The 21,802-nt window shown below is 53.4% G+C and overlaps 43 non-coding genes across 43 annotated transcripts; all 43 read right to left on the bottom strand.

Moving 5' to 3' along the window:
- Positions 1–433: 433 nt before the first annotated feature.
- Positions 434–505, bottom strand: Trnae-cuc (transfer RNA glutamic acid (anticodon CUC)). The gene has a single exon. It is a non-coding gene; the product is annotated as a tRNA-Glu (tRNA).
- A 444-nt stretch (positions 506–949) lies between these two features.
- Trnal-uag (transfer RNA leucine (anticodon UAG)) lies at positions 950–1,031 on the bottom strand. The gene has a single exon. It is a non-coding gene; the product is annotated as a tRNA-Leu (tRNA).
- A 468-nt stretch (positions 1,032–1,499) lies between these two features.
- Trnah-gug (transfer RNA histidin (anticodon GUG)) lies at positions 1,500–1,571 on the bottom strand. Its single transcript has one exon. It is a non-coding gene; the product is annotated as a tRNA-His (tRNA).
- Positions 1,572–1,945: 374 nt separating this feature from the next.
- Trnae-cuc (transfer RNA glutamic acid (anticodon CUC)) lies at positions 1,946–2,017 on the bottom strand. The gene has a single exon. It is a non-coding gene; the product is annotated as a tRNA-Glu (tRNA).
- Positions 2,018–2,461: 444 nt separating this feature from the next.
- On the bottom strand, positions 2,462–2,543 carry Trnal-uag (transfer RNA leucine (anticodon UAG)). Its single transcript has one exon. It is a non-coding gene; the product is annotated as a tRNA-Leu (tRNA).
- A 468-nt stretch (positions 2,544–3,011) lies between these two features.
- Positions 3,012–3,083, bottom strand: Trnah-gug (transfer RNA histidin (anticodon GUG)). Its single transcript has one exon. It is a non-coding gene; the product is annotated as a tRNA-His (tRNA).
- Positions 3,084–3,458: 375 nt separating this feature from the next.
- Trnae-cuc (transfer RNA glutamic acid (anticodon CUC)) lies at positions 3,459–3,530 on the bottom strand. The gene has a single exon. It is a non-coding gene; the product is annotated as a tRNA-Glu (tRNA).
- Positions 3,531–3,974: 444 nt separating this feature from the next.
- On the bottom strand, positions 3,975–4,056 carry Trnal-uag (transfer RNA leucine (anticodon UAG)). The gene has a single exon. It is a non-coding gene; the product is annotated as a tRNA-Leu (tRNA).
- A 468-nt stretch (positions 4,057–4,524) lies between these two features.
- Trnah-gug (transfer RNA histidin (anticodon GUG)) lies at positions 4,525–4,596 on the bottom strand. The gene has a single exon. It is a non-coding gene; the product is annotated as a tRNA-His (tRNA).
- A 375-nt stretch (positions 4,597–4,971) lies between these two features.
- On the bottom strand, positions 4,972–5,043 carry Trnae-cuc (transfer RNA glutamic acid (anticodon CUC)). The gene has a single exon. It is a non-coding gene; the product is annotated as a tRNA-Glu (tRNA).
- A 444-nt stretch (positions 5,044–5,487) lies between these two features.
- Positions 5,488–5,569, bottom strand: Trnal-uag (transfer RNA leucine (anticodon UAG)). Its single transcript has one exon. It is a non-coding gene; the product is annotated as a tRNA-Leu (tRNA).
- A 468-nt stretch (positions 5,570–6,037) lies between these two features.
- On the bottom strand, positions 6,038–6,109 carry Trnah-gug (transfer RNA histidin (anticodon GUG)). Its single transcript has one exon. It is a non-coding gene; the product is annotated as a tRNA-His (tRNA).
- Positions 6,110–6,484: 375 nt separating this feature from the next.
- On the bottom strand, positions 6,485–6,556 carry Trnae-cuc (transfer RNA glutamic acid (anticodon CUC)). Its single transcript has one exon. It is a non-coding gene; the product is annotated as a tRNA-Glu (tRNA).
- Positions 6,557–7,000: 444 nt separating this feature from the next.
- Positions 7,001–7,082, bottom strand: Trnal-uag (transfer RNA leucine (anticodon UAG)). Its single transcript has one exon. It is a non-coding gene; the product is annotated as a tRNA-Leu (tRNA).
- A 468-nt stretch (positions 7,083–7,550) lies between these two features.
- On the bottom strand, positions 7,551–7,622 carry Trnah-gug (transfer RNA histidin (anticodon GUG)). The gene has a single exon. It is a non-coding gene; the product is annotated as a tRNA-His (tRNA).
- A 365-nt stretch (positions 7,623–7,987) lies between these two features.
- Trnae-cuc (transfer RNA glutamic acid (anticodon CUC)) lies at positions 7,988–8,059 on the bottom strand. Its single transcript has one exon. It is a non-coding gene; the product is annotated as a tRNA-Glu (tRNA).
- A 444-nt stretch (positions 8,060–8,503) lies between these two features.
- Positions 8,504–8,585, bottom strand: Trnal-uag (transfer RNA leucine (anticodon UAG)). The gene has a single exon. It is a non-coding gene; the product is annotated as a tRNA-Leu (tRNA).
- A 468-nt stretch (positions 8,586–9,053) lies between these two features.
- Trnah-gug (transfer RNA histidin (anticodon GUG)) lies at positions 9,054–9,125 on the bottom strand. The gene has a single exon. It is a non-coding gene; the product is annotated as a tRNA-His (tRNA).
- A 375-nt stretch (positions 9,126–9,500) lies between these two features.
- Trnae-cuc (transfer RNA glutamic acid (anticodon CUC)) lies at positions 9,501–9,572 on the bottom strand. The gene has a single exon. It is a non-coding gene; the product is annotated as a tRNA-Glu (tRNA).
- Positions 9,573–10,016: 444 nt separating this feature from the next.
- On the bottom strand, positions 10,017–10,098 carry Trnal-uag (transfer RNA leucine (anticodon UAG)). The gene has a single exon. It is a non-coding gene; the product is annotated as a tRNA-Leu (tRNA).
- Positions 10,099–10,566: 468 nt separating this feature from the next.
- On the bottom strand, positions 10,567–10,638 carry Trnah-gug (transfer RNA histidin (anticodon GUG)). The gene has a single exon. It is a non-coding gene; the product is annotated as a tRNA-His (tRNA).
- A 375-nt stretch (positions 10,639–11,013) lies between these two features.
- On the bottom strand, positions 11,014–11,085 carry Trnae-cuc (transfer RNA glutamic acid (anticodon CUC)). The gene has a single exon. It is a non-coding gene; the product is annotated as a tRNA-Glu (tRNA).
- A 444-nt stretch (positions 11,086–11,529) lies between these two features.
- Trnal-uag (transfer RNA leucine (anticodon UAG)) lies at positions 11,530–11,611 on the bottom strand. Its single transcript has one exon. It is a non-coding gene; the product is annotated as a tRNA-Leu (tRNA).
- Positions 11,612–12,079: 468 nt separating this feature from the next.
- Positions 12,080–12,151, bottom strand: Trnah-gug (transfer RNA histidin (anticodon GUG)). Its single transcript has one exon. It is a non-coding gene; the product is annotated as a tRNA-His (tRNA).
- A 374-nt stretch (positions 12,152–12,525) lies between these two features.
- Trnae-cuc (transfer RNA glutamic acid (anticodon CUC)) lies at positions 12,526–12,597 on the bottom strand. Its single transcript has one exon. It is a non-coding gene; the product is annotated as a tRNA-Glu (tRNA).
- Positions 12,598–13,041: 444 nt separating this feature from the next.
- Trnal-uag (transfer RNA leucine (anticodon UAG)) lies at positions 13,042–13,123 on the bottom strand. Its single transcript has one exon. It is a non-coding gene; the product is annotated as a tRNA-Leu (tRNA).
- A 468-nt stretch (positions 13,124–13,591) lies between these two features.
- Trnah-gug (transfer RNA histidin (anticodon GUG)) lies at positions 13,592–13,663 on the bottom strand. The gene has a single exon. It is a non-coding gene; the product is annotated as a tRNA-His (tRNA).
- A 375-nt stretch (positions 13,664–14,038) lies between these two features.
- Positions 14,039–14,110, bottom strand: Trnae-cuc (transfer RNA glutamic acid (anticodon CUC)). Its single transcript has one exon. It is a non-coding gene; the product is annotated as a tRNA-Glu (tRNA).
- A 444-nt stretch (positions 14,111–14,554) lies between these two features.
- Positions 14,555–14,636, bottom strand: Trnal-uag (transfer RNA leucine (anticodon UAG)). Its single transcript has one exon. It is a non-coding gene; the product is annotated as a tRNA-Leu (tRNA).
- A 468-nt stretch (positions 14,637–15,104) lies between these two features.
- Trnah-gug (transfer RNA histidin (anticodon GUG)) lies at positions 15,105–15,176 on the bottom strand. The gene has a single exon. It is a non-coding gene; the product is annotated as a tRNA-His (tRNA).
- Positions 15,177–15,551: 375 nt separating this feature from the next.
- Trnae-cuc (transfer RNA glutamic acid (anticodon CUC)) lies at positions 15,552–15,623 on the bottom strand. Its single transcript has one exon. It is a non-coding gene; the product is annotated as a tRNA-Glu (tRNA).
- A 444-nt stretch (positions 15,624–16,067) lies between these two features.
- On the bottom strand, positions 16,068–16,149 carry Trnal-uag (transfer RNA leucine (anticodon UAG)). The gene has a single exon. It is a non-coding gene; the product is annotated as a tRNA-Leu (tRNA).
- Positions 16,150–16,617: 468 nt separating this feature from the next.
- Trnah-gug (transfer RNA histidin (anticodon GUG)) lies at positions 16,618–16,689 on the bottom strand. The gene has a single exon. It is a non-coding gene; the product is annotated as a tRNA-His (tRNA).
- A 375-nt stretch (positions 16,690–17,064) lies between these two features.
- On the bottom strand, positions 17,065–17,136 carry Trnae-cuc (transfer RNA glutamic acid (anticodon CUC)). Its single transcript has one exon. It is a non-coding gene; the product is annotated as a tRNA-Glu (tRNA).
- Positions 17,137–17,580: 444 nt separating this feature from the next.
- Trnal-uag (transfer RNA leucine (anticodon UAG)) lies at positions 17,581–17,662 on the bottom strand. Its single transcript has one exon. It is a non-coding gene; the product is annotated as a tRNA-Leu (tRNA).
- A 468-nt stretch (positions 17,663–18,130) lies between these two features.
- Trnah-gug (transfer RNA histidin (anticodon GUG)) lies at positions 18,131–18,202 on the bottom strand. Its single transcript has one exon. It is a non-coding gene; the product is annotated as a tRNA-His (tRNA).
- Positions 18,203–18,577: 375 nt separating this feature from the next.
- On the bottom strand, positions 18,578–18,649 carry Trnae-cuc (transfer RNA glutamic acid (anticodon CUC)). Its single transcript has one exon. It is a non-coding gene; the product is annotated as a tRNA-Glu (tRNA).
- A 444-nt stretch (positions 18,650–19,093) lies between these two features.
- Trnal-uag (transfer RNA leucine (anticodon UAG)) lies at positions 19,094–19,175 on the bottom strand. The gene has a single exon. It is a non-coding gene; the product is annotated as a tRNA-Leu (tRNA).
- Positions 19,176–19,643: 468 nt separating this feature from the next.
- On the bottom strand, positions 19,644–19,715 carry Trnah-gug (transfer RNA histidin (anticodon GUG)). The gene has a single exon. It is a non-coding gene; the product is annotated as a tRNA-His (tRNA).
- A 375-nt stretch (positions 19,716–20,090) lies between these two features.
- On the bottom strand, positions 20,091–20,162 carry Trnae-cuc (transfer RNA glutamic acid (anticodon CUC)). The gene has a single exon. It is a non-coding gene; the product is annotated as a tRNA-Glu (tRNA).
- Positions 20,163–20,606: 444 nt separating this feature from the next.
- Trnal-uag (transfer RNA leucine (anticodon UAG)) lies at positions 20,607–20,688 on the bottom strand. Its single transcript has one exon. It is a non-coding gene; the product is annotated as a tRNA-Leu (tRNA).
- A 468-nt stretch (positions 20,689–21,156) lies between these two features.
- Trnah-gug (transfer RNA histidin (anticodon GUG)) lies at positions 21,157–21,228 on the bottom strand. The gene has a single exon. It is a non-coding gene; the product is annotated as a tRNA-His (tRNA).
- A 375-nt stretch (positions 21,229–21,603) lies between these two features.
- Positions 21,604–21,675, bottom strand: Trnae-cuc (transfer RNA glutamic acid (anticodon CUC)). The gene has a single exon. It is a non-coding gene; the product is annotated as a tRNA-Glu (tRNA).
- Between the last annotated feature and the right edge of the window lie 127 nt (positions 21,676–21,802).

The raw sequence follows: 21,802 nt of genomic DNA, 5'->3' as shown, positions 1-21,802 counted from the left end.
TTCGAAACTGGGTTATTGCGGCCACACGCAATGTCCTAACCACTAGACGATCACGGCCACGGAGGCGCCCCGCCAGAGCAGCTGCGGGAATGCAAGTGGCGGTACACAGCAAAAGCCCAGCCCGCAGTGTCACGCCACAGCAGTGTCAGACACGTTCTCCATCACATGTATACAAACAAATGAACGTGCCTGCGCTGTCGGGACACTAACTACAGTGGTTAGCTGCATTCACCTCCGTGGCAATGTCTTGCAGTCCTCCAAGCCTCTTGACTACAGACATGTGACTCGATAACAAGTGGACAGACGCAGCATCTCTCTCGCCGTCGTGTGTTGCCACGAATCGTACTTAACGTGGCTTTCTGCACGCGTCAGCGTAGCGTCAGTCGAGCAAAGTCGAGACAAGTCGCATAAGAGGAGCAACAAAAACGCGCATTTCCGGTACCGGGAATCGAACCCGGGCCTCCTGGGTGAGAGCCAGGTATCCTAGCCACTAGACTACACCGGATGACGGCGCCAGTGCTCCTCCAGCGAACGCAGCAACCACCCACGATTAACTGACGACAACTGTAAAAAATCCACTCTCGCACGCTATAGAACGGCATGCTCTGGACGCATATCGTGGAGACGAACGCCAGCAGTGATGAGAGCAAAAGGCGCCTACAAATCCTGCCGTTGCACCACGTACTGTTCTACGACAATTCACGAAGCAGACGCTCACGCCTTGTTGTGCTGTTTCCTTTGCGGGCAATGAGTGCATGTGACTTCGATGCAGGAAACATTACACGTTTGGCAGCAGTGGGATTGGAACCCACGCCTCCGAAGAGACTGGTGCCTGAAACCAGCGCCTCAGACCGCTCGGCCACGCTACCTACGCAACACGCGCGTCACATGAGCTGCGTCCTACTCCACGAGAACACACAGCAACGGCACAAAAATGAGACGCCAAAATTGGCAACTGTGGGATTCGAACCCACGCCTCCGAAGAGACTGGTGCCTAAAACCAGCGCCTTAGACCGCTCGGCCACGTTACCCTTGGAACAGCGGCGGCAAAACGTTCCCTTTGTACTACAAAGATCACTTCGAAAAGGAAGTATCTTGGCAATCGCCGTGCCATGTATTTTCACTGCTCTCCCACTGGAAGCGTCTCTTTAGGCCACCCACAACAAGAAAATGCCGTGCCCGCCATATGGTAGCGACGCCACTTGTCTGTAGCTGTCGTAGTTAAGGAGACAGCATCAAGAGACGTTTTCGTGCCGTGACCAGGTTTCGAACCTGGGCTTTCCGTAACCACTAAAGTATCATAGCTGTACCTGTCAGGGGCGGAGCTAGAATGCTCCATGTAACAAACATATGTGAGCTCAAGGAGGTTACACTTGTGATGAAGTGGTAGTACAAACTGCGGCCTGCGGAACACGAGTGAAAAACCAAGAAAGCACTGTGATTTCGTGTACTCGTGCACTATCGTCAATGCAACGGCAGCAAGGAAAAACTTTCAAAATTGCCGTGACCAGGATTCGAACCTGGGTTATTGCGGCCACAACGCAATGTCCTAACCACCAGACGATCACGGCCACGGAGGCGCCCGCCAGAGCAGCTGGCGGAATGCTAGTGGCGGTACACAGCAAAGCCCAGCCCACAGTGTCACGCCACAGCAGTGTCAGACACGTTCTCCATCACATGTATACAAACAAATGAACGTGCCTGCGCTGTCGGGACACTAACTACAGTGGTTAGCTGCATTCACCTCCGTGGCAATGTCTTGCAGTCCTCCAAGCCTCTTGACTACAGACATGTGACTCGATAACAAGTGGACAGACGCAGCATCTCTCTCGCCGTCGGGTGTTGCCACGAATCGTACTTAACGTGGCTTTCTGCACGCGTCAGCGTAGCGTCAGTCGAGCAAAGTCGAGACAAGTCGCATAAGAGGAGCAACAAAAACGCGCATTTCCGGTACCGGGAATCGAACCCGGGCCTCCTGGGTGAGAGCCAGGTATCCTAGCCACTAGACTACACCGGATGACGGCGCCAGTGCTCCTCCAGCGAACGCAGCAACCACCCACGATTAACTGACGACAACTGTAAAAAATCCACTCTCGCACGCTATAGAACGGCATGCTCTGGACGCATATCGTGGAGACGAACGCCAGCAGTGATGAGAGCAAAAGGCGCCTACAAATCCTGCCGTTGCACCACGTACTGTTCTACGACAATTCACGAAGCAGACGCTCACGCCTTGTTGTGCTGTTTCCTTTGCGGGCAATGAGTGCATGTGACTTCGATGCAGGAAACATTACACGTTTGGCAGCAGTGGGATTGGAACCCACGCCTCCGAAGAGACTGGTGCCTGAAACCAGCGCCTCAGACCGCTCGGCCACGCTACCTACGCAACACGCGCGTCACATGAGCTGCGTGCTACTCCACGAGAACACACAGCAACGGCACAAAAATGAGACGCCAAAATTGGCAACTGTGGGATTCGAACCCACGCCTCCGAAGAGACTGGTGCCTAAAACCAGCGCCTTAGACCGCTCGGCCACGTTACCCTTGGAACAGCGGCGGCAAAACGTTCCCTTTGTACTACAAAGATCACTTCGAAAAGGAAGTATCTTGGCAATCGCCGTGCCATGTATTTTCACTGCTCTCCCACTGGAAGCGTCTCTTTAGGCCACCCACAACAAGAAAATGCCGTGCCCGCCATATGGTAGCGACGCCACTTGTCTGTAGCTGTCGTAGTTAAGGAGACAGCATCAAGAGACGTTTTCGTGCCGTGACCAGGTTTCGAACCTGGGCTTTCCGTAACCACTAAAGTATCATAGCTGTACCTGTCAGGGGCGGAGCTAGAATGCTCCATGTAACAAACATATGTGAGCTCAAGGAGGTTACACTTGTGATGAAGTGGTAGTACAAACTGCGGCCTGCGGAACACGAGTGAAAAACCAAGAAAGCACTGTGATTTCGTGTACTCGTGCACTATCGTCAATGCAACGGCAGCAAGGAAAAACTTTCAAAATTGCCGTGACCAGGATTCGAAACTGGGTTATTGCGGCCACAACGCAATGTCCTAACCACTAGACGATCACGGCCACGGAGGCGCCCGCCAGAGCAGCTGGCGGGAATGCAAGTGGCGGTACACAGCAAAGCCCAGCCCGCAGTGTCACGCCACAGCAGTGTCAGACACGTTCTCCATCACATGTATACAAACAAATGAACGTGCCTGCGCTGTCGGGACACTAACTACAGTGGTTAGCTGCATTCACCTCCGTGGCAATGTCTTGCAGTCCTCCAAGCCTCTTGACTACAGACATGTGACTCGATAACAAGTGGACAGACGCAGCATCTCTCTCGCCGTCGTGTGTTGCCACGAATCGTACTTAACGTGGCTTTCTGCACGCGTCAGCGTAGCGTCAGTCGAGCAAAGTCGAGACAAGTCGCATAAGAGGAGCAACAAAAACGCGCATTTCCGGTACCGGGAATCGAACCCGGGCCTCCTGGGTGAGAGCCAGGTATCCTAGCCACTAGACTACACCGGATGACGGCGCCAGTGCTCCTCCAGCGAACGCAGCAACCACCCACGATTAACTGACGACAACTGTAAAAAATCCACTCTCGCACGCTATAGAACGGCATGCTCTGGACGCATATCGTGGAGACGAACGCCAGCAGTGATGAGAGCAAAAGGCGCCTACAAATCCTGCCGTTGCACCACGTACTGTTCTACGACAATTCACGAAGCAGACGCTCACGCCTTGTTGTGCTGTTTCCTTTGCGGGCAATGAGTGCATGTGACTTCGATGCAGGAAACATTACACGTTTGGCAGCAGTGGGATTGGAACCCACGCCTCCGAAGAGACTGGTGCCTGAAACCAGCGCCTCAGACCGCTCGGCCACGCTACCTACGCAACACGCGCGTCACATGAGCTGCGTCCTACTCCACGAGAACACACAGCAACGGCACAAAAATGAGACGCCAAAATTGGCAACTGTGGGATTCGAACCCACGCCTCCGAAGAGACTGGTGCCTAAAACCAGCGCCTTAGACCGCTCGGCCACGTTACCCTTGGAACAGCGGCGGCAAAACGTTCCCTTTGTACTACAAAGATCACTTCGAAAAGGAAGTATCTTGGCAATCGCCGTGCCATGTATTTTCACTGCTCTCCCACTGGAAGCGTCTCTTTAGGCCACCCACAACAAGAAAATGCCGTGCCCGCCATATGGTAGCGACGCCACTTGTCTGTAGCTGTCGTAGTTAAGGAGACAGCATCAAGAGACGTTTTCGTGCCGTGACCAGGTTTCGAACCTGGGCTTTCCGTAACCACTAAAGTATCATAGCTGTACCTGTCAGGGGCGGAGCTAGAATGCTCCATGTAACAAACATATGTGAGCTCAAGGAGGTTACACTTGTGATGAAGTGGTAGTACAAACTGCGGCCTGCGGAACACGAGTGAAAAACCAAGAAAGCACTGTGATTTCGTGTACTCGTGCACTATCGTCAATGCAACGGCAGCAAGGAAAAACTTTCAAAATTGCCGTGACCAGGATTCGAACCTGGGTTATTGCGGCCACAACGCAATGTCCTAACCACCAGACGATCACGGCCACGGAGGCGCCCGCCAGAGCAGCTGGCGGGAATGCTAGTGGCGGTACACAGCAAAGCCCAGCCCACAGTGTCACGCCACAGCAGTGTCAGACACGTTCTCCATCACATGTATACAAACAAATGAACGTGCCTGCGCTGTCGGGACACTAACTACAGTGGTTAGCTGCATTCACCTCCGTGGCAATGTCTTGCAGTCCTCCAAGCCTCTTGACTACAGACATGTGACTCGATAACAAGTGGACAGACGCAGCATCTCTCTCGCCGTCGGGTGTTGCCACGAATCGTACTTAACGTGGCTTTCTGCACGCGTCAGCGTAGCGTCAGTCGAGCAAAGTCGAGACAAGTCGCATAAGAGGAGCAACAAAAACGCGCATTTCCGGTACCGGGAATCGAACCCGGGCCTCCTGGGTGAGAGCCAGGTATCCTAGCCACTAGACTACACCGGATGACGGCGCCAGTGCTCCTCCAGCGAACGCAGCAACCACCCACGATTAACTGACGACAACTGTAAAAAATCCACTCTCGCACGCTATAGAACGGCATGCTCTGGACGCATATCGTGGAGACGAACGCCAGCAGTGATGAGAGCAAAAGGCGCCTACAAATCCTGCCGTTGCACCACGTACTGTTCTACGACAATTCACGAAGCAGACGCTCACGCCTTGTTGTGCTGTTTCCTTTGCGGGCAATGAGTGCATGTGACTTCGATGCAGGAAACATTACACGTTTGGCAGCAGTGGGATTGGAACCCACGCCTCCGAAGAGACTGGTGCCTGAAACCAGCGCCTCAGACCGCTCGGCCACGCTACCTACGCAACACGCGCGTCACATGAGCTGCGTGCTACTCCACGAGAACACACAGCAACGGCACAAAAATGAGACGCCAAAATTGGCAACTGTGGGATTCGAACCCACGCCTCCGAAGAGACTGGTGCCTAAAACCAGCGCCTTAGACCGCTCGGCCACGTTACCCTTGGAACAGCGGCGGCAAAACGTTCCCTTTGTACTACAAAGATCACTTCGAAAAGGAAGTATCTTGGCAATCGCCGTGCCATGTATTTTCACTGCTCTCCCACTGGAAGCGTCTCTTTAGGCCACCCACAACAAGAAAATGCCGTGCCCGCCATATGGTAGCGACGCCACTTGTCTGTAGCTGTCGTAGTTAAGGAGACAGCATCAAGAGACGTTTTCGTGCCGTGACCAGGTTTCGAACCTGGGCTTTCCGTAACCACTAAAGTATCATAGCTGTACCTGTCAGGGGCGGAGCTAGAATGCTCCATGTAACAAACATATGTGAGCTCAAGGAGGTTACACTTGTGATGAAGTGGTAGTACAAACTGCGGCCTGCGGAACACGAGTGAAAAACCAAGAAAGCACTGTGATTTCGTGTACTCGTGCACTATCGTCAATGCAACGGCAGCAAGGAAAAACTTTCAAAATTGCCGTGACCAGGATTCGAACCTGGGTTATTGCGGCCACAACGCAATGTCCTAACCACCAGACGATCACGGCCACGGAGGCGCCCGCCAGAGCAGCTGGCGGGAATGCTAGTGGCGGTACACAGCAAAGCCCAGCCCACAGTGTCACGCCACAGCAGTGTCAGACACGTTCTCCATCACATGTATACAAACAAATGAACGTGCCTGCGCTGTCGGGACACTAACTACAGTGGTTAGCTGCATTCACCTCCGTGGCAATGTCTTGCAGTCCTCCAAGCCTCTTGACTACAGACATGTGACTCGATAACAAGTGGACAGACGCAGCATCTCTCTCGCCGTCGTGTGTTGCCACGAATCGTACTTAACGTGGCTTTCTGCACGCGTCAGCGTAGCGTCAGTCGAGCAAAGTCGAGACAAGTCGCATAAGAGGAGCAACAAAAACGCGCATTTCCGGTACCGGGAATCGAACCCGGGCCTCCTGGGTGAGAGCCAGGTATCCTAGCCACTAGACTACACCGGATGACGGCGCCAGTGCTCCTCCAGCGAACGCAGCAACCACCCACGATTAACTGACGACAACTGTAAAAAATCCACTCTCGCACGCTATAGAACGGCATGCTCTGGACGCATATCGTGGAGACGAACGCCAGCAGTGATGAGAGCAAAAGGCGCCTACAAATCCTGCCGTTGCACCACGTACTGTTCTACGACAATTCACGAAGCAGACGCTCACGCCTTGTTGTGCTGTTTCCTTTGCGGGCAATGAGTGCATGTGACTTCGATGCAGGAAACATTACACGTTTGGCAGCAGTGGGATTGGAACCCACGCCTCCGAAGAGACTGGTGCCTGAAACCAGCGCCTCAGACCGCTCGGCCACGCTACCTACGCAACACGCGCGTCACATGAGCTGCGTCCTACTCCACGAGAACACACAGCAACGGCACAAAAATGAGACGCCAAAATTGGCAACTGTGGGATTCGAACCCACGCCTCCGAAGAGACTGGTGCCTAAAACCAGCGCCTTAGACCGCTCGGCCACGTTACCCTTGGAACAGCGGCGGCAAAACGTTCCCTTTGTACTACAAAGATCACTTCGAAAAGGAAGTATCTTGGCAATCGCCGTGCCATGTATTTTCACTGCTCTCCCACTGGAAGCGTCTCTTTAGGCCACCCACAACAAGAAAATGCCGTGCCCGCCATATGGTAGCGACGCCACTTGTCTGTAGCTGTCGTAGTTAAGGAGACAGCATCAAGAGACGTTTTCGTGCCGTGACCAGGTTTCGAACCTGGGCTTTCCGTAACCACTAAAGTATCATAGCTGTACCTGTCAGGGGCGGAGCTAGAATGCTCCATGTAACAAACATATGTGAGCTCAAGGAGGTTACACTTGTGATGAAGTGGTAGTACAAACTGCGGCCTGCGGAACACGAGTGAAAAACCAAGAAAGCACTGTGATTTCGTGTACTCGTGCACTATCGTCAATGCAACGGCAGCAAGGAAAAACTTTCAAAATTGCCGTGACCAGGATTCGAACCTGGGTTATTGCGGCCACAACGCAATGTCCTAACCACTAGACGATCACGGCCACGGAGGCGCCCGCCAGAGCAGCTGGCGGGAATGCAAGTGGCGGTACACAGCAAAGCCCAGCCCACAGTGTCACGCCACAGCAGTGTCAGACACGTTCTCCATCACATGTATACAAACAAATGAACGTGCCTGCGCTGTCGGGACACTAACTACAGTGGTTAGCTGCATTCACCTCCGTGGCAATGTCTTGCAGTCCTCCAAGCCTCTTGACTACAGACATGTGACTCGATAACAAGTGGACAGACGCAGCATCTCTCTCGCCGTCGTGTGTTGCCACGAATCGTACTTAACGTGGCTTTCTGCACGCGTCAGCGTAGCGTCAGTCGAGACAAGTCGCATAAGAGGAGCAACAAAAACGCGCATTTCCGGTACCGGGAATCGAACCCGGGCCTCCTGGGTGAGAGCCAGGTATCCTAGCCACTAGACTACACCGGATGACGGCGCCAGTGCTCCTCCAGCGAACGCAGCAACCACCCACGATTAACTGACGACAACTGTAAAAAATCCACTCTCGCACGCTATAGAACGGCATGCTCTGGACGCATATCGTGGAGACGAACGCCAGCAGTGATGAGAGCAAAAGGCGCCTACAAATCCTGCCGTTGCACCACGTACTGTTCTACGACAATTCACGAAGCAGACGCTCACGCCTTGTTGTGCTGTTTCCTTTGCGGGCAATGAGTGCATGTGACTTCGATGCAGGAAACATTACACGTTTGGCAGCAGTGGGATTGGAACCCACGCCTCCGAAGAGACTGGTGCCTGAAACCAGCGCCTCAGACCGCTCGGCCACGCTACCTACGCAACACGCGCGTCACATGAGCTGCGTCCTACTCCACGAGAACACACAGCAACGGCACAAAAATGAGACGCCAAAATTGGCAACTGTGGGATTCGAACCCACGCCTCCGAAGAGACTGGTGCCTAAAACCAGCGCCTTAGACCGCTCGGCCACGTTACCCTTGGAACAGCGGCGGCAAAACGTTCCCTTTGTACTACAAAGATCACTTCGAAAAGGAAGTATCTTGGCAATCGCCGTGCCATGTATTTTCACTGCTCTCCCACTGGAAGCGTCTCTTTAGGCCACCCACAACAAGAAAATGCCGTGCCCGCCATATGGTAGCGACGCCACTTGTCTGTAGCTGTCGTAGTTAAGGAGACAGCATCAAGAGACGTTTTCGTGCCGTGACCAGGTTTCGAACCTGGGCTTTCCGTAACCACTAAAGTATCATAGCTGTACCTGTCAGGGGCGGAGCTAGAATGCTCCATGTAACAAACATATGTGAGCTCAAGGAGGTTACACTTGTGATGAAGTGGTAGTACAAACTGCGGCCTGCGGAACACGAGTGAAAAACCAAGAAAGCACTGTGATTTCGTGTACTCGTGCACTATCGTCAATGCAACGGCAGCAAGGAAAAACTTTCAAAATTGCCGTGACCAGGATTCGAACCTGGGTTATTGCGGCCACAACGCAATGTCCTAACCACTAGACGATCACGGCCACGGAGGCGCCCGCCAGAGCAGCTGGCGGGAATGCAAGTGGCGGTACACAGCAAAGCCCAGCCCACAGTGTCACGCCACAGCAGTGTCAGACACGTTCTCCATCACATGTATACAAACAAATGAACGTGCCTGCGCTGTCGGGACACTAACTACAGTGGTTAGCTGCATTCACCTCCGTGGCAATGTCTTGCAGTCCTCCAAGCCTCTTGACTACAGACATGTGACTCGATAACAAGTGGACAGACGCAGCATCTCTCTCGCCGTCGTGTGTTGCCACGAATCGTACTTAACGTGGCTTTCTGCACGCGTCAGCGTAGCGTCAGTCGAGCAAAGTCGAGACAAGTCGCATAAGAGGAGCAACAAAAACGCGCATTTCCGGTACCGGGAATCGAACCCGGGCCTCCTGGGTGAGAGCCAGGTATCCTAGCCACTAGACTACACCGGATGACGGCGCCAGTGCTCCTCCAGCGAACGCAGCAACCACCCACGATTAACTGACGACAACTGTAAAAAATCCACTCTCGCACGCTATAGAACGGCATGCTCTGGACGCATATCGTGGAGACGAACGCCAGCAGTGATGAGAGCAAAAGGCGCCTACAAATCCTGCCGTTGCACCACGTACTGTTCTACGACAATTCACGAAGCAGACGCTCACGCCTTGTTGTGCTGTTTCCTTTGCGGGCAATGAGTGCATGTGACTTCGATGCAGGAAACATTACACGTTTGGCAGCAGTGGGATTGGAACCCACGCCTCCGAAGAGACTGGTGCCTGAAACCAGCGCCTCAGACCGCTCGGCCACGCTACCTACGCAACACGCGCGTCACATGAGCTGCGTCCTACTCCACGAGAACACACAGCAACGGCACAAAAATGAGACGCCAAAATTGGCAACTGTGGGATTCGAACCCACGCCTCCGAAGAGACTGGTGCCTAAAACCAGCGCCTTAGACCGCTCGGCCACGTTACCCTTGGAACAGCGGCGGCAAAACGTTCCCTTTGTACTACAAAGATCACTTCGAAAAGGAAGTATCTTGGCAATCGCCGTGCCATGTATTTTCACTGCTCTCCCACTGGAAGCGTCTCTTTAGGCCACCCACAACAAGAAAATGCCGTGCCCGCCATATGGTAGCGACGCCACTTGTCTGTAGCTGTCGTAGTTAAGGAGACAGCATCAAGAGACGTTTTCGTGCCGTGACCAGGTTTCGAACCTGGGCTTTCCGTAACCACTAAAGTATCATAGCTGTACCTGTCAGGGGCGGAGCTAGAATGCTCCATGTAACAAACATATGTGAGCTCAAGGAGGTTACACTTGTGATGAAGTGGTAGTACAAACTGCGGCCTGCGGAACACGAGTGAAAAACCAAGAAAGCACTGTGATTTCGTGTACTCGTGCACTATCGTCAATGCAACGGCAGCAAGGAAAAACTTTCAAAATTGCCGTGACCAGGATTCGAACCTGGGTTATTGCGGCCACAACGCAATGTCCTAACCACTAGACGATCACGGCCACGGAGGCGCCCGCCAGAGCAGCTGGCGGGAATGCAAGTGGCGGTACACAGCAAAGCCCAGCCCACAGTGTCACGCCACAGCAGTGTCAGACACGTTCTCCATCACATGTATACAAACAAATGAACGTGCCTGCGCTGTCGGGACACTAACTACAGTGGTTAGCTGCATTCACCTCCGTGGCAATGTCTTGCAGTCCTCCAAGCCTCTTGACTACAGACATGTGACTCGATAACAAGTGGACAGACGCAGCATCTCTCTCGCCGTCGTGTGTTGCCACGAATCGTACTTAACGTGGCTTTCTGCACGCGTCAGCGTAGCGTCAGTCGAGCAAAGTCGAGACAAGTCGCATAAGAGGAGCAACAAAAACGCGCATTTCCGGTACCGGGAATCGAACCCGGGCCTCCTGGGTGAGAGCCAGGTATCCTAGCCACTAGACTACACCGGATGACGGCGCCAGTGCTCCTCCAGCGAACGCAGCAACCACCCACGATTAACTGACGACAACTGTAAAAAATCCACTCTCGCACGCTATAGAACGGCATGCTCTGGACGCATATCGTGGAGACGAACGCCAGCAGTGATGAGAGCAAAAGGCGCCTACAAATCCTGCCGTTGCACCACGTACTGTTCTACGACAATTCACGAAGCAGACGCTCACGCCTTGTTGTGCTGTTTCCTTTGCGGGCAATGAGTGCATGTGACTTCGATGCAGGAAACATTACACGTTTGGCAGCAGTGGGATTGGAACCCACGCCTCCGAAGAGACTGGTGCCTGAAACCAGCGCCTCAGACCGCTCGGCCACGCTACCTACGCAACACGCGCGTCACATGAGCTGCGTCCTACTCCACGAGAACACACAGCAACGGCACAAAAATGAGACGCCAAAATTGGCAACGGTGGGATTCGAACCCACGCCTCCGAAGAGACTGGTGCCTAAAATCAGCGCCTTAGACCGCTCGGCCACGTTACCCTTGGAACAGCGGCGGCAAAACGTTCCCTTTGTACTACAAAGATCACTTCGAAAAGGAAGTATCTTGGCAATCGCCGTGCCATGTATTTTCACTGCTCTCCCACTGGAAGCGTCTCTTTAGGCCACCCACAACAAGAAAATGCCGTGCCCGCCATATGGTAGCGACGCCACTTGTCTGTAGCTGTCGTAGTTAAGGAGACAGCATCAAGAGACGTTTTCGTGCCGTGACCAGGTTTCGAACCTGGGCTTTCCGTAACCACTAAAGTATCATAGCTGTACCTGTCAGGGGCGGAGCTAGAATGCTCCATGTAACAAACATATGTGAGCTCAAGGAGGTTACACTTGTGATGAAGTGGTAGTACAAACTGCGGCCTGCGGAACACGAGTGAAAAACCAAGAAAGCACTGTGATTTCGTGTACTCGTGCACTATCGTCAATGCAACGGCAGCAAGGAAAAACTTTCAAAATTGCCGTGACCAGGATTCGAACCTGGGTTATTGCGGCCACAACGCAATGTCCTAACCACTAGACGATCACGGCCACGGAGGCGCCCGCCAGAGCAGCTGGCGGGAATGCAAGTGGCGGTACACAGCAAAGCCCAGCCCACAGTGTCACGCCACAGCAGTGTCAGACACGTTCTCCATCACATGTATACAAACAAATGAACGTGCCTGCGCTGTCGGGACACTAACTACAGTGGTTAGCTGCATTCACCTCCGTGGCAATGTCTTGCAGTCCTCCAAGCCTCTTGACTACAGACATGTGACTCGATAACAAGTGGACAGACGCAGCATCTCTCTCGCCGTCGTGTGTTGCCACGAATCGTACTTAACGTGGCTTTCTGCACGCGTCAGCGTAGCGTCAGTCGAGCAAAGTCGAGACAAGTCGCATAAGAGGAGCAAAAAAACGCGCATTTCCGGTACCGGGAATCGAACCCGGGCCTCCTGGGTGAGAGCCAGGTATCCTAGCCACTAGACTACACCGGATGACGGCGCCAGTGCTCCTCCAGCGAACGCAGCAACCACCCACGATTAACTGACGACAACTGTAAAAAATCCACTCTCGCACGCTATAGAACGGCATGCTCTGGACGCATATCGTGGAGACGAACGCCAGCAGTGATGAGAGCAAAAGGCGCCTACAAATCCTGCCGTTGCACCACGTACTGTTCTACGACAATTCACGAAGCAGACGCTCACGCCTTGTTGTGCTGTTTCCTTTGCGGGCAATGAGTGCATGTGACTTCGATGCAGGAAACATTACACGTTTGGCAGCAGTGGGATTGGAACCCACGCCTCCGAAGAGACTGGTGCCTGAAACCAGCGCCTCAGACCGCTCGGCCACGCTACCTACGCAACACGCGCGTCACATGAGCTGCGTGCTACTCCACGAGAACACACAGCAACGGCACAAAAATGAGACGCCAAAATTGGCAACTGTGGGATTCGAACCCACGCCTCCGAAGAGACTGGTGCCTAAAACCAGCGCCTTAGACCGCTCGGCCACGTTACCCTTGGAACAGCGGCGGCAAAACGTTCCCTTTGTACTACAAAGATCACTTCGAAAAGGAAGTATCTTGGCAATCGCCGTGCCATGTATTTTCACTGCTCTCCCACTGGAAGCGTCTCTTTAGGCCACCCACAACAAGAAAATGCCGTGCCCGCCATATGGTAGCGACGCCACTTGTCTGTAACTGTCGTAGTTAAGGAGACAGCATCAAGAGACGTTTTCGTGCCGTGACCAGGTTTCGAACCTGGGCTTTCCATAACCACTAAAGTATCATAGCTGTACCTGTCAGGGGCGGAGCTAGAATGCTCCATGTAACAAACATATGTGAGCTCAAGGAGGTTACACTTGTGATGAAGTGGTAGTACAAACTGCGGCCTGCGGAACACGAGTGAAAAACCAAGAAAGCACTGTGATTTCGTGTACTCGTGCACTATCGTCAATGCAACGGCAGCAAGGAAAAACTTTCAAAATTGCCGTGACCAGGATTCGAACCTGGGTTATTGCGGCCACAACGCAATGTCCTAACCACTAGACGATCACGGCCACGGAGGCGCCCGCCAGAGCAGCTGGCGGGAATGCAAGTGGCGGTACACAGCAAAGCCCAGCCCACAGTGTCACGCCACAGCAGTGTCAGACACGTTCTCCATCACATGTATACAAACAAATGAACGTGCCTGCGCTGTCGGGACACTAACTACAGTGGTTAGCTGCATTCACCTCCGTGGCAATGTCTTGCAGTCCTCCAAGCCTCTTGACTACAGACATGTGACTCGATAACAAGTGGACAGACGCAGCATCTCTCTCGCCGTCGTGTGTTGCCACGAATCGTACTTAACGTGGCTTTCTGCACGCGTCAGCGTAGCGTCAGTCGAGCAAAGTCGAGACAAGTCGCATAAGAGGAGCAACAAAAACGCGCATTTCCGGTACCGGGAATCGAACCCGGGCCTCCTGGGTGAGAGCCAGGTATCCTAGCCACTAGACTACACCGGATGACGGCGCCAGTGCTCCTCCAGCGAACGCAGCAACCACCCACGATTAACTGACGACAACTGTAAAAAATCCACTCTCGCACGCTATAGAACGGCATGCTCTGGACGCATATCGTGGAGACGAACGCCAGCAGTGATGAGAGCAAAAGGCGCCTACAAATCCTGCCGTTGCACCACGTACTGTTCTACGACAATTCACGAAGCAGACGCTCACGCCTTGTTGTGCTGTTTCCTTTGCGGGCAATGAGTGCATGTGACTTCGATGCAGGAAACATTACACGTTTGGCAGCAGTGGGATTGGAACCCACGCCTCCGAAGAGACTGGTGCCTGAAACCAGCGCCTCAGACCGCTCGGCCACGCTACCTACGCAACACGCGCGTCACATGAGCTGCGTCCTACTCCACGAGAACACACAGCAACGGCACAAAAATGAGACGCCAAAATTGGCAACTGTGGGATTCGAACCCACGCCTCCGAAGAGACTGGTGCCTAAAACCAGCGCCTTAGACCGCTCGGCCACGTTACCCTTGGAACAGCGGCGGCAAAACGTTCCCTTTGTACTACAAAGATCACTTCGAAAAGGAAGTATCTTGGCAATCGCCGTGCCATGTATTTTCACTGCTCTCCCACTGGAAGCGTCTCTTTAGGCCACCCACAACAAGAAAATGCCGTGCCCGCCATATGGTAGCGACGCCACTTGTCTGTAGCTGTCGTAGTTAAGGAGACAGCATCAAGAGACGTTTTCGTGCCGTGACCAGGTTTCGAACCTGGGCTTTCCGTAACCACTAAAGTATCATAGCTGTACCTGTCAGGGGCGGAGCTAGAATGCTCCATGTAACAAACATATGTGAGCTCAAGGAGGTTACACTTGTGATGAAGTGGTAGTACAAACTGCGGCCTGCGGAACACGAGTGAAAAACCAAGAAAGCACTGTGATTTCGTGTACTCGTGCACTATCGTCAATGCAACGGCAGCAAGGAAAAACTTTCAAAATTGCCGTGACCAGGATTCGAACCTGGGTTATTGCGGCCACAACGCAATGTCCTAACCACTAGACGATCACGGCCACGGAGGCGCCCGCCAGAGCAGCTGGCGGGAATGCAAGTGGCGGTACACAGCAAAGCCCAGCCCACAGTGTCACGCCACAGCAGTGTCAGACACGTTCTCCATCACATGTATACAAACAAATGAACGTGCCTGCGCTGTCGGGACACTAACTACAGTGGTTAGCTGCATTCACCTCCGTGGCAATGTCTTGCAGTCCTCCAAGCCTCTTGACTACAGACATGTGACTCGATAACAAGTGGACAGACGCAGCATCTCTCTCGCCGTCGTGTGTTGCCACGAATCGTACTTAACGTGGCTTTCTGCACGCGTCAGCGTAGCGTCAGTCGAGCAAAGTCGAGACAAGTCGCATAAGAGGAGCAACAAAAACGCGCATTTCCGGTACCGGGAATCGAACCCGGGCCTCCTGGGTGAGAGCCAGGTATCCTAGCCACTAGACTACACCGGATGACGGCGCCAGTGCTCCTCCAGCGAACGCAGCAACCACCCACGATTAACTGACGACAACTGTAAAAAATCCACTCTCGCACGCTATAGAACGGCATGCTCTGGACGCATATCGTGGAGACGAACGCCAGCAGTGATGAGAGCAAAAGGCGCCTACAAATCCTGCCGTTGCACCACGTACTGTTCTACGACAATTCACGAAGCAGACGCTCACGCCTTGTTGTGCTGTTTCCTTTGCGGGCAATGAGTGCATGTGACTTCGATGCAGGAAACATTACACGTTTGGCAGCAGTGGGATTGGAACCCACGCCTCCGAAGAGACTGGTGCCTGAAACCAGCGCCTCAGACCGCTCGGCCACGCTACCTACGCAACACGCGCGTCACATGAGCTGCGTCCTACTCCACGAGAACACACAGCAACGGCACAAAAATGAGACGCCAAAATTGGCAACGGTGGGATTCGAACCCACGCCTCCGAAGAGACTGGTGCCTAAAACCAGCGCCTTAGACCGCTCGGCCACGTTACCCTTGGAACAGCGGCGGCAAAACGTTCCCTTTGTACTACAAAGATCACTTCGAAAAGGAAGTATCTTGGCAATCGCCGTGCCATGTATTTTCACTGCTCTCCCACTGGAAGCGTCTCTTTAGGCCACCCACAACAAGAAAATGCCGTGCCCGCCATATGGTAGCGACGCCACTTGTCTGTAGCTGTCGTAGTTAAGGAGACAGCATCAAGAGACGTTTTCGTGCCGTGACCAGGTTTCGAACCTGGGCTTTCCGTAACCACTAAAGTATCATAGCTGTACCTGTCAGGGGCGGAGCTAGAATGCTCCATGTAACAAACATATGTGAGCTCAAGGAGGTTACACTTGTGATGAAGTGGTAGTACAAACTGCGGCCTGCGGAACACGAGTGAAAAACCAAGAAAGCACTGTGATTTCGTGTACTCGTGCACTATCGTCAATGCAACGGCAGCAAGGAAAAACTTTCAAAATTGCCGTGACCAGGATTCGAACCTGGGTTATTGCGGCCACAACGCAATGTCCTAACCACTAGACGATCACGGCCACGGAGGCGCCCGCCAGAGCAGCTGGCGGGAATGCAAGTGGCGGTACACAGCAAAGCCCAGCCCACAGTGTCACGCCACAGCAGTGTCAGACACGTTCTCCATCACATGTATACAAACAAATGAACGTGCCTGCGCTGTCGGGACACTAACTACAGTGGTTAGCTGCATTCACCTCCGTGGCAATGTCTTGCAGTCCTCCAAGCCTCTTGACTACAGACATGTGACTCGATAACAAGTGGACAGACGCAGCATCTCTCTCGCCGTCGTGTGTTGCCACGAATCGTACTTAACGTGGCTTTCTGCACGCGTCAGCGTAGCGTCAGTCGAGCAAAGTCGAGACAAGTCGCATAAGAGGAGCAACAAAAACGCGCATTTCCGGTACCGGGAATCGAACCCGGGCCTCCTGGGTGAGAGCCAGGTATCCTAGCCACTAGACTACACCGGATGACGGCGCCAGTGCTCCTCCAGCGAACGCAGCAACCACCCACGATTAACTGACGACAACTGTAAAAAATCCACTCTCGCACGCTATAGAACGGCATGCTCTGGACGCATATCGTGGAGACGAACGCCAGCAGTGATGAGAGCAAAAGGCGCCTACAAATCCTGCCGTTGCACCACGTACTGTTCTACGACAATTCACGAAGCAGACGCTCACGCCTTGTTGTGCTGTTTCCTTTGCGGGCAATGAGTGCATGTGACTTCGATGCAGGAAACATTACACGTTTGGCAGCAGTGGGATTGGAACCCACGCCTCCGAAGAGACTGGTGCCTGAAACCAGCGCCTCAGACCGCTCGGCCACGCTACCTACGCAACACGCGCGTCACATGAGCTGCGTCCTACTCCACGAGAACACACAGCAACGGCACAAAAATGAGACGCCAAAATTGGCAACGGTGGGATTCGAACCCACGCCTCCGAAGAGACTGGTGCCTAAAACCAGCGCCTTAGACCGCTCGGCCACGTTACCCTTGGAACAGCGGCGGCAAAACGTTCCCTTTGTACTACAAAGATCACTTCGAAAAGGAAGTATCTTGGCAATCGCCGTGCCATGTATTTTCACTGCTCTCCCACTGGAAGCGTCTCTTTAGGCCACCCACAACAAGAAAATGCCGTGCCCGCCATATGGTAGCGACGCCACTTGTCTGTAGCTGTCGTAGTTAAGGAGACAGCATCAAGAGACGTTTTCGTGCCGTGACCAGGTTTCGAACCTGGGCTTTCCGTAACCACTAAAGTATCATAGCTGTACCTGTCAGGGGCGGAGCTAGAATGCTCCATGTAACAAACATATGTGAGCTCAAGGAGGTTACACTTGTGATGAAGTGGTAGTACAAACTGCGGCCTGCGGAACACGAGTGAAAAACCAAGAAAGCACTGTGATTTCGTGTACTCGTGCACTATCGTCAATGCAACGGCAGCAAGGAAAAACTTTCAAAATTGCCGTGACCAGGATTCGAACCTGGGTTATTGCGGCCACAACGCAATGTCCTAACCACTAGACGATCACGGCCACGGAGGCGCCCGCCAGAGCAGCTGGCGGGAATGCAAGTGGCGGTACACAGCAAAGCCCAGCCCACAGTGTCACGCCACAGCAGTGTCAGACACGTTCTCCATCACATGTATACAAACAAATGAACGTGCCTGCGCTGTCGGGACACTAACTACAGTGGTTAGCTGCATTCACCTCCGTGGCAATGTCTTGCAGTCCTCCAAGCCTCTTGACTACAGACATGTGACTCGATAACAAGTGGACAGACGCAGCATCTCTCTCGCCGTCGTGTGTTGCCACGAATCGTACTTAACGTGGCTTTCTGCACGCGTCAGCGTAGCGTCAGTCGAGCAAAGTCGAGACAAGTCGCATAAGAGGAGCAACAAAAACGCGCATTTCCGGTACCGGGAATCGAACCCGGGCCTCCTGGGTGAGAGCCAGGTATCCTAGCCACTAGACTACACCGGATGACGGCGCCAGTGCTCCTCCAGCGAACGCAGCAACCACCCACGATTAACTGACGACAACTGTAAAAAATCCACTCTCGCACGCTATAGAACGGCATGCTCTGGACGCATATCGTGGAGACGAACGCCAGCAGTGATGAGAGCAAAAGGCGCCTACAAATCCTGCCGTTGCACCACGTACTGTTCTACGACAATTCACGAAGCAGACGCTCACGCCTTGTTGTGCTGTTTCCTTTGCGGGCAATGAGTGCATGTGACTTCGATGCAGGAAACATTACACGTTTGGCAGCAGTGGGATTGGAACCCACGCCTCCGAAGAGACTGGTGCCTGAAACCAGCGCCTCAGACCGCTCGGCCACGCTACCTACGCAACTCGCGCGTCACATGAGCTGCGTCCTACTCCACGAGAACACACAGCAACGGCACAAAAATGAGACGCCAAAATTGGCAACGGTGGGATTCGAACCCACGCCTCCGAAGAGACTGGTGCCTAAAACCAGCGCCTTAGACCGCTCGGCCACGTTACCCTTGGAACAGCGGCGGCAAAACGTTCCCTTTGTACTACAAAGATCACTTCGAAAAGGAAGTATCTTGGCAATCGCCGTGCCATGTATTTTCACTGCTCTCCCACTGGAAGCGTCTCTTTAGGCCACCCACAACAAGAAAATGCCGTGCCCGCCATATGGTAGCGACGCCACTTGTCTGTAGCTGTCGTAGTTAAGGAGACAGCATCAAGAGACGTTTTCGTGCCGTGACCAGGTTTCGAACCTGGGCTTTCCGTAACCACTAAAGTATCATAGCTGTACCTGTCAGGGGCGGAGCTAGAATGCTCCATGTAACAAACATATGTGAGCTCAAGGAGGTTACACTTGTGATGAAGTGGTAGTACAAACTGCGGCCTGCGGAACACGAGTGAAAAACCAAGAAAGCACTGTGATTTCGTGTACTCGTGCACTATCGTCAATGCAACGGCAGCAAGGAAAAACTTTCAAAATTGCCGTGACCAGGATTCGAACCTGGGTTATTGCGGCCACAACGCAATGTCCTAACCACTAGACGATCACGGCCACGGAGGCGCCCGCCAGAGCAGCTGGCGGGAATGCAAGTGGCGGTACACAGCAAAGCCCAGCCCACAGTGTCACGCCACAGCAGTGTCAGACACGTTCTCCATCACATGTATACAAACAAATGAACGTGCCTGCGCTGTCGGGACACTAACTACAGTGGTTAGCTGCATTCACCTCCGTGGCAATGTCTTGCAGTCCTCCAAGCCTCTTGACTACAGACATGTGACTCGATAACAAGTGGACAGACGCAGCATCTCTCTCGCCGTCGTGTGTTGCCACGAATCGTACTTAACGTGGCTTTCTGCACGCGTCAGCGTAGCGTCAGTCGAGCAAAGTCGAGACAAGTCGCATAAGAGGAGCAACAAAAACGCGCATTTCCGGTACCGGGAATCGAACCCGGGCCTCCTGGGTGAGAGCCAGGTATCCTAGCCACTAGACTACACCGGATGACGGCGCCAGTGCTCCTCCAGCGAACGCAGCAACCACCCACGATTAACTGACGACAACTGTAAAAAATCCACTCTCGCACGCTATAGAACGGCATGCTCTGGACGCATATCGTGGAGACGAACGCCAGCAGTGATGAGAGCAAAAGGCGCCTACAAATCCTGCCGTTGCACCACGTACTGTTCTACGACAATTCACGAAGCAGACGCTCACGCCTTGTTGTGCTGTTTCCTTTGCGGGCAATGAGTGCATGTGACTTCGATGCAGGAAACATTACACGTTTGGCAGCAGTGGGATTGGAACCCACGCCTCCGAAGAGACTGGTGCCTGAAACCAGCGCCTCAGACCGCTCGGCCACGCTACCTACGCAACACGCGCGTCACATGAGCTGCGTCCTACTCCACGAGAACACACAGCAACGGCACAAAAATGAGACGCCAAAATTGGCAACGGTGGGATTCGAACCCACGCCTCCGAAGAGACTGGTGCCTAAAACCAGCGCCTTAGACCGCTCGGCCACGTTACCCTTGGAACAGCGGCGGCAAAACGTTCCCTTTGTACTACAAAGATCACTTCGAAAAGGAAGTATCTTGGCAATCGCCGTGCCATGTATTTTCACTGCTCTCCCACTGGAAGCGTCTCTTTAGGCCACCCACAACAAGAAAATGCCGTGCCCGCCATATGGTAGCGACGCCACTTGTCTGTAGCTGTCGTAGTTAAGGAGACAGCATCAAGAGACGTTTTCGTGCCGTGACCAGGTTTCGAACCTGGGCTTTCCGTAACCACTAAAGTATCATAGCTGTACCTGTCAGGGGCGGAGCTAGAATGCTCCATGTAACAAACATATGTGAGCTCAAGGAGGTTACACTTGTGATGAAGTGGTAGTACAAACTGCGGCCTGCGGAACACGAGTGAAAAACCAAGAAAGCACTGTGATTTCGTGTACTCGTGCACTATCGTCAATGCAACGGCAGCAAGGAAAAACTTTCAAAATTGCCGTGACCAGGATTCGAACCTGGGTTATTGCGGCCACAACGCAATGTCCTAACCACTAGACGATCACGGCCACGGAGGCGCCCGCCAGAGCAGCTGGCGGGAATGCAAGTGGCGGTACACAGCAAAGCCCAGCCCACAGTGTCACGCCACAGCAGTGTCAGACACGTTCTCCATCACATGTATACAAACAAATGAACGTGCCTGCGCTGTCGGGACACTAACTACAGTGGTTAGCTGCATTCACCTCCGTGGCAATGTCTTGCAGTCCTCCAAGCCTCTTGACTACAGACATGTGACTCGATAACAAGTGGACAGACGCAGCATCTCTCTCGCCGTCGTGTGTTGCCACGAATCGTACTTAACGTGGCTTTCTGCACGCGTCAGCGTAGCGTCAGTCGAGCAAAGTCGAGACAAGTCGCATAAGAGGAGCAACAAAAACGCGCATTTCCGGTACCGGGAATCGAACCCGGGCCTCCTGGGTGAGAGCCAGGTATCCTAGCCACTAGACTACACCGGATGACGGCGCCAGTGCTCCTCCAGCGAACGCAGCAACCACCCACGATTAACTGACGACAACTGTAAAAAATCCACTCTCGCACGCTATAGAACGGCATGCTCTGGACGCATATCGTGGAGACGAACGC

Source organism: Schistocerca cancellata, unplaced genomic scaffold (genome assembly GCF_023864275.1).
Source record: "Schistocerca cancellata isolate TAMUIC-IGC-003103 unplaced genomic scaffold, iqSchCanc2.1 HiC_scaffold_424, whole genome shotgun sequence".
Taxonomy (NCBI): domain Eukaryota; kingdom Metazoa; phylum Arthropoda; class Insecta; order Orthoptera; family Acrididae; genus Schistocerca; species Schistocerca cancellata.
The sequence above is the reverse complement of the archived record's forward strand: the minus strand, read 5'-3'. Positions and strand labels throughout refer to the sequence as shown.